This window comes from Sciurus carolinensis, chromosome 2 (genome assembly GCF_902686445.1).
Source record: "Sciurus carolinensis chromosome 2, mSciCar1.2, whole genome shotgun sequence".
Taxonomy (NCBI): domain Eukaryota; kingdom Metazoa; phylum Chordata; class Mammalia; order Rodentia; family Sciuridae; genus Sciurus; species Sciurus carolinensis.
Genome location: NC_062214.1, coordinates 38,883,403 through 38,891,360, shown reverse-complemented (window position 1 = coordinate 38,891,360; position 7,958 = coordinate 38,883,403). Strand labels below are relative to the sequence as shown.

Sequence of the window (7,958 nt, the reverse complement as noted above, 5' to 3'; positions counted from 1 at the left end):
ATAGATCAAAGACCTGAAAATTAGAATAGAAACTATGCAACTCCTAAAATAAAACATAGGATCAACACTCCAACATACAGGTCAGGCAACAATTTTCTCTAGAGGACCCCTAAAGCTCCAGAAGTAACACCAAGAGTTAATAAATGGAATCAAATTAAGAAGCTTCTGCGTCACAAAGGAAACAATTAAAAAGCATGAATTGAGAACCTACAGAATGAGAGGAAACTTTACTAACTACTCTTCGGACAGAGGATTAATATCCCAAATACATAAAGAACAAAAAAAAAACTTAACATAAAAAAAATTAATAAATGGGTCCATGAACTAAAAAGACACTTCTTAAAAGAAGAAATATAAATGGCCAACAAATATACGGAAAAATGTTCAAATCATAAGCAATTAGGGAAATGCAACTTAAAACTACACTGAGATTTCCTCTCATATGTCATAATGGCAGTCATCAAGAATGCAAACAATAATAAATGCTGGAGATGATGTGAGAAAAAGGAACACTTTCATGCTGTTGGTGGGATTGTAAATTAGTACAACCACTATGAAACCAGTACAGAGGTTCCTCAAAAGACAAGGACTATAACCACACCTGACCCAGTTATACAACTCTTCAGTATTATCCTAAGGAATTAAAAGTCAGCATATTATAGTCATACATGCATACCCATATTTACAGCAGCACAATTAACAATAGCCCGATTATGGAATCAGCCTAGTTGTTCCTCAGTGGATGAACAGATAAAGAAAATGTTCTATACATACACAATGGAGCTTTTTTCAGTCACAAAGAATGAAATTTGCAAGAAAATAGTTAGAACTTGAGAACATTTTTAAAGCCAAACTCACAAAGTCAAGGATGGTATGTTTCTCTCATCCACAGAAGCTAGAGAGAAGAAAGGTGGGGGTGCCCGGGTGGTCTCAGGAAATGCAACGGGAGGAAAGGGATCAGAGGGAGGGAGAGACAGGGAAACCGGGAATGATATTGGCCAAATTATATTATTATACTGTATACATGCACAAATACGTAACAAAGAATCCCACTGTTAACTACATTAAAATGTACTAATAAAAATACAGAAAAAAATTAAAATAAAGTCAAGGCAAGAATGCCTGCTAGCAGCCCTATTATTTAACACTATACTGGTATCCTTAGCCAAAACAAAAGAAAAAAAAAAAAAATGGTAAGTATATTGAGGAGCTATAAAAACACCATTTATATACATCTTTATTTTCTACCTATATAAGCTAAGTGAATATCATAAAAGACTGTAACCAAAAACAGTTCAAGTAAAATATTCAAAAAAAATCAATACTTAACCTATGCCTCATCAATAACCAATTAGAAAATTAATGAGAAATCCGGCCCAGGATGTAGAGCTGGTTGTGCCTGACAGTGCGTCTGTCGCAAAGTTGGGTGGGGTAGAGAGTAGGGGGCGGTAGTCGGGGGTGGTGGGAGAAGGAGGAGGTGGCAAATCACTTATAAATGGTGTCCAAAGCAGGACCCGAAGCCAAAATTCCAGGAGGGTGAGCGAGTACTGTGCTTTCATGGGCCTCTCCTTTATGAAGCAAAGTGTGTTAAAGTTGCCACAAAGGACAAACAAGTGAAATACTTTATACATTACAATGGTTGGAATAAAAATTGGGATGAATGGGTTCCAGAGAGCAGAGTACTCAAGTACGTGGACACCAATCTGCAGAAACAGCCAGAACTCCAAACTGTCAATCAGGAGCAGTATGCAGAGGGGAAGATGAGAGGGGCTGCTCCAGGAAAGAAGACATTTGGTCTGCAACAGAAAAATGTTGAAGTGAAAACAAAAAAGAACAAACAGAAAACACCTGGAAATGGAGATGGTGGCAGTACCAGTGAGACACCTCAGCCTCCCCAGAAAAGGGCCCGGGTAGATCCTACTGTTGAAAATGAAGAAACATTTATGAACAGAGTTGAAGTTAAAGTAAAGATTCCTGAAGAACTAAAACCATGGTTTGTTGACGACTGGGACTTAATTACCAGACAAAAACAGCTGTTTTATCTTCCTGCCAAGAAGAATGTGGATTCTATTCTAAAGGATCATGCAAATTACAAGAAATCTCGAGGAAACACAGATAATAAGGAATATGCCCTTAATGAAGTTGTGGCAGGAATAAAAGAGTACTTCAATGTAATGTTGGGCACTCAACTGCTCTACAAATTTGAGAGACCTCATTATGCTGAAATCCTTGCAGATCATCCTGATGCATCCATGTCCCAGGCGTATGGAGCACCACATCTACTGAGATGATTTGTGCGAATTGGAGCAATGTTGGCCTATACTCCTCTGGATGAGAAGAGCCTTGCTTTATTACTGAATTATCTTCACGATTTCCTCAAATACCGGGCAAAGAACTCTGCAACTTTGTTTAGTGCCAGCGATTATGAAGTGGCTTACCATCGGAAAGCAGGGTGAGGAGGCGCTGTTCGCTCACTTGTGTTTGGATCTCTGTAAACATATTTTTGTTCTTAGTCCTTCTCTTGTACAAATGATGTACTTTGAAGTTGTTAGTGTATAACAGAATTGATGTTTGTTTTCTGTTTGAATTTAAACAGAGAAAATAACAGGGGTCACCGCTCCCTTTTCCTTTCCGTTTTTTTAAAATTTCATTTCAAAGTTGCTACCAGTGTATTCAATGATGGACAACAGAGAGACATGCTGTAGAGTGTTTGCCTAGTTGACAAAGCTGCTTTTGAATGCTGGTGGTTCTATTCCTTTGACACTATGCACTTTTATAATATGTGTTAATAATTAATTAATAATTAATAATGCTATATGACAAAATGCTCTGATTCCTAGTGCCAAAGGTTCAATTTAGTGTATATAACTGAACACACTCATCCATTTGTGCTTTTTTTTTTTTTTTAATGGTGCTTAAAGTAAAGAGCCCATCCTTCGCAAGTCATCCATGTTGTTCCTTAGGCATTATATCTTTGCTCAAATTGTTGAAGAATGGTGGCTTGTTTCATGGTTTTTGTATTTGTGTCTTATGCACGTTTTAACATGATAGACGCAAAGCATTGTATAGCTACAGTTTTCTGGAAAAGTCAATGTTTTAGGAATTGTTTTTCAAATCTTCAATAAATTTTTTCTTTAAATTTCAAAAAAAAAAATTAATGATAAAAAATACCATTCATAACTTTTAAAACCTACTAAATGCCTAGCAATAAGCCTAACCAAAATTGACCAAACCACAATAAGAAAAACTATAAAACACCAACACACAAAAATATTAAATAATGTATACAATGCATACATACACAATATTTAATAGGTACAGTGAAAAGTTCTGTATAACTAAAGGTAATTTCCTTAATTTACAGTAAGCTCTTAGGAGATTCATAAGCAAAGTCATTTTCAAAATGAGTAAATTATATGAGGAAACTATTCACTGAATTCATATTCATTCAATAAATATGCAACCCACTTTTAGAACAGTGGCTGGCCCCTGATAAGCACTCAAAAAAAAAAGGTTGTTATAGTAAACACAACAACAAAAATAAATATAATCGGAATGTTCATCAATAAGGAATGTTAAAAACAGTATTTCCTCACACTGAGAAAATATAAAGCCTTTAAAAATAAATGAAGTAGTTCATTTGTAAAAATAAAAGACCCAGAATATCTAAAGCAATTTTAAGCAAAAAAAAAAAAAAAAAAAATGCCATGCTGGAGGCATCCCAATACTTGACTTCAAATTATACTACAGAACTACAGAAACAAAAAATATATGATACTGGTAGAAAAACTGAAACATAGGACAATGGAACAGAACAGAAATCACAGAGACAAATCCACATGGATACAATCATCTGATCCTTAACAAAGATGCCTTGAAAAGATAGTCTTTTCAACAAATAGTTCTGGGAAACTAGACATCATACATAGAAGAATGAACCTATATCTCTCTTATCCTGCACATGTCACTTGAAACAGAACAAAGACCTAAAAATTGGAGTAGAAACTTTGCAACTACTAGAAGAAAACAAAGTCAATACTCAGTCTCCTGCAAATGATTGTTTTTTTACTTAAAGTTTGTTGTATGTATGGAATTTAATTTTTGTTTGTTGGGAGGTAGGTGGTCTTAAATTCTTCTGTTCTTCACTGATTTAAAATGTTGTCTTAGTCCTATATTAAAATACTAAGACAACATTTTTAATAATACCAAGAATTAATAATTGGGATGGAATAAAATTAAGCATCTACACCACAAAGGAAACAATTAAGAGCATGAAGAAGAACCTACAGAATGATGAAAATCTCTGCCACCTACTATTTCAACAGAGGATTAATTCCAGGATATATAAAGAATGCAAAAGTTACCAGAAAAAATAACCCAATCAATAAATGGGCAAATAACCTAAACAGACACTTCTCAAAAGGACAAATTACAAATACATTTGCAGGAGGCTGAGGCAGAAAGATTTTGAGTTCAAAGCCAGCCTCAGCAAGGCATTTGGCAACTCAGCAAGACCCTTTCATTAATTAAAATACAAAAAGGGCTGGGGATGTGGCCCAGTGGTTAAGGGCCCCTTGGTTCAATCCCAGGTACAAAAAAAAAAAAAAAATCCTTGAAGAAATTTAAAATGTACTTTAAAAAAAAAAAAAAAAAAATATATATATATATATATCAGAATGAAAAACATCTTGATTTAGACCTAAAATGCAAAAGACATTTTTAAAAAAACTAACATGGGACCAAAATTGTGTTAATGATTTAACAATTGTAAAAGCTAGCACTTAGAGATCAGTTACTAAAGATCAGAAACAGTTCTAATGCCAGTTGTAATTACTAATTTATTTTAATCCTCACAATAATCTCTTGAGGTTTACACCAGTAATCTCATTTTACAAATGAAAACAGAGGTAAAGAGTTAAGTAAGTTGCAGAGCTAAAATTTAGCCTGGCTGGCTGGTTTAGGTCTGTACTTATAATCATTCTATAGTAATTGTTCAACAGCAGACTATACACTGTTCAACAAAAGACTTTAAAATGTTACAACATTTACAAAGCTAAAACACAAAAATAGAAAATACAATAAAAAATGGGCAAGTAATTGACAAAATGAATTCAAATGGATGAAAATTAGGAAATCTTAAAGAAATGCAAATAACAACAGCAAAGCTTTAGTAGTTTTTATCTTTTCTGACAAAAATTTAAGGACTCTTCACAACTTTGCTGGCAAAGTTATGAAAAAACAAGTACTCAACAATACTGATATGTGTATAAACTGTTTCAGTCACTGGGAAAGTAATTAGGGAGTTTTATCAAAATTTTAAATTTGGTCTGTGACCCAACAATTTCACTTTTCAAAATTTATTTCACAAGAAATCCTCACATATATACAGAGATTACAAACATGTTCACTGCAACCTGGTTCACAATTTTGAAAAACACCTTAGAGTCTTTCAAGAATAATCTATGATAAATAAATTTAAATGAGTTATAGTAAAAGCATATAGCCATTTTTTAAAAAAGCAAGAAAAGATTATGAAAATATAGTTTTAGGTAGTAAAAAGCAAGCCCCCCAAGCACCATGTATAATAGTTTTTACATTAAAAACCAGAAAATTACTCCACACAAGTGTATGTTCAATAGTGTATTAAAAAAATATAAGAGGCAGCATGACTAAGAGAACAGATTCTAGTGCCAAACTGTCCGGGTTAACCATGCAATCAGTTAACTTCTCCCAGCCTTAATTTCCCAAATATTATTACTTATTTCATATAGTTTTTGGGCTTTCATAAAAACTCCCTACTATTTGTTCATGCTTATAACAATACCTGGACATAATGTTGCATTAAATTAAATTAAAAATGCATAAAATTCTAGAAAGGTAACTTTAACACTAACAGTATTTACCTTTTTTGAACTGGAGAAACTAACATTTTTAACTCAAAGTTTTTGTATCTTTTAAATGCTTTACAGTGACCATGATTTAATGTATTTCTGGGGATTATAAAAATACAACAAATTATAAATAACAGGGATATAAATGTATAGTTGTGACCACTTAGAGTGGTTTCCATATCTTTATATGATACCACACAATATAAAATAACACTTAGCATAAAAACTGATTTATAATTAGTTTTAACACACATTTAAAATAACTTTTTAGGACTGGGGAAATAGCTCAGTTCGTAGAGTGCTTGTCTGTCAAGCACAAGGCCCTGGGTTCAATCCCCAGCACTGCAAAAAATAAACAAAAAAATAAATAAATAACTTTTTAATACAAAGAAAATTTACATAATTATAATTCATTATTTGTAAATAATTCCATTTCATTTTAAGAAATAATTACAGTCTTAAATAAATTGCTAATGCCAATTTATAGACAAAATTCAGAGATAACTACTTTTAAATACTTTTTCATTATCAAATTAATCAAATCCAATTCATATGCATTCTGAGATACCACACACTTACTTTTAAATAAGAAGTACTTCATACATCTTATTAGGAATAGTGCCAGAAGAATACAGGGAGATCTTTCTCACAGATATAGATATAGAAATATTTAGAAGAGTGTTACAACTCTGTTTAGGAAAAAGAAGTTTTCATCACATTGTTTGCATTGTCTTGAAAAGTCTACATAAACCAACTCAGAGTTGTGGGGTTTCCCGGGAACCCCAGCCTCGGGCGTGGTCAAGATGGCGCCTGACGCTGAGCCAGAGGCGGCCAGCTATACAGTAAACAACCAGCGAATTCCAATAATTGGCTAGTTAACGATGTGACTAGAGCATGCCCCCCCCGTGCACCCGTCCTGTGCCTGCAGCTGTCCGCGTTTATCTTGTGTACTCTCCCCTGATTGACTGAAGTGTATATAAGCCTGGTGGGTGGGAGAGTAGGGGGCAGAAGCTGAGGAAGGGACGGAAGAACCGACGGTGGCGACGGCGGCCGCGGCAGCAGCGGGAGCGGAGCTGGAAGGAGGGAGTACGCGGGAGTGGAAGGAGCTGGGAAAAGGGAAGCTGAGAGTGCGCAGAAGCTAGGGGTAAGAGAAGCGTAGGAAAGAACCTGTGCACAATAAACTTCCAAAGCTTCAGACGTTTGCCGTGTCTCTCTCTGCGGGCAGAGGGGACGCGACAAGAGTTTACCATGAAAAAAGTTCAACACTCTTTAAATAAAGCTCTTAGCAAGCCATGTGTAGCCAACACTAAGTTAGGTGTATTATAGTTACAATGTATAGACAACTGAGAAGAAAATCTTTGACAACCTGACATCTGCATTTGGGTATGTGGGGAAAAAAAACAAGAAAAAGGTATACCTACCTACTTATTCTCCTAAAAGTAGGCTTTCCTTCATCTAACTATTTAATTTGCTTCCCAAAAGTATACTAAGAATCTCGTTAATGATCATTTGAACTACTCAGAAGAAAGAATTCCTCACGTAGCTATTTAGGTACCAATTATTCCAAAAAGTCTGATCACTAGTTCTGCGTCAATAACAAAATGAAAAAAGAGGTAAGAACAGAAAAGAGATTGGAAAGTTAAGCCATTTCCCCAAATTTTATTTTATTATTATTAAAAGTAAAATAGTGGCCCTTTTATCAACTAAACCCTCAGAAAACCAAGGAATGGACTTTTTTTTGTGGTGCTGGCAATGGAACCCAGGGACCCCTGTATGCTAGGCAAGCATTCTACCATAGAGCCACACTCCCAGTTCCTTAGAACTATTAATTACAGACAGAAGATTGTACTTCCAGGAAAATCAGGCACGATATTTTGCAAGTAAAATCTACAAAGAAAAAATTACCATTCCTCAGCTTCATCCTCCCACAATGCCAATCAGTGCTTCAAAGAATGACTTGCTCCGAGTATTTAATCACTTAATTAGAAATAGAAAGCTGATCGGCATTTAGTTGCCTGCCTTTCACTAAGAACAAAAAATAGAAAAGAAAGAAAAAACAAAACTTAT

At 34.7% G+C, this 7,958-nt stretch overlaps 1 protein-coding gene and 1 pseudogene across 3 annotated transcripts in view; one reads left to right on the top strand and one right to left on the bottom strand.

Moving 5' to 3' along the window:
* The window catches only part of LOC124972659 (mortality factor 4-like protein 1), a 29,055-nt pseudogene extending 26,599 nt beyond the window's left edge, over positions 1-2,456 (top strand).
* Macrod2 (mono-ADP ribosylhydrolase 2) overlaps positions 1-7,958 on the bottom strand; it is a 2,075,735-nt gene that overhangs the window by 2,049,294 nt on the left and 18,483 nt on the right. The window lies entirely within an intron of this gene.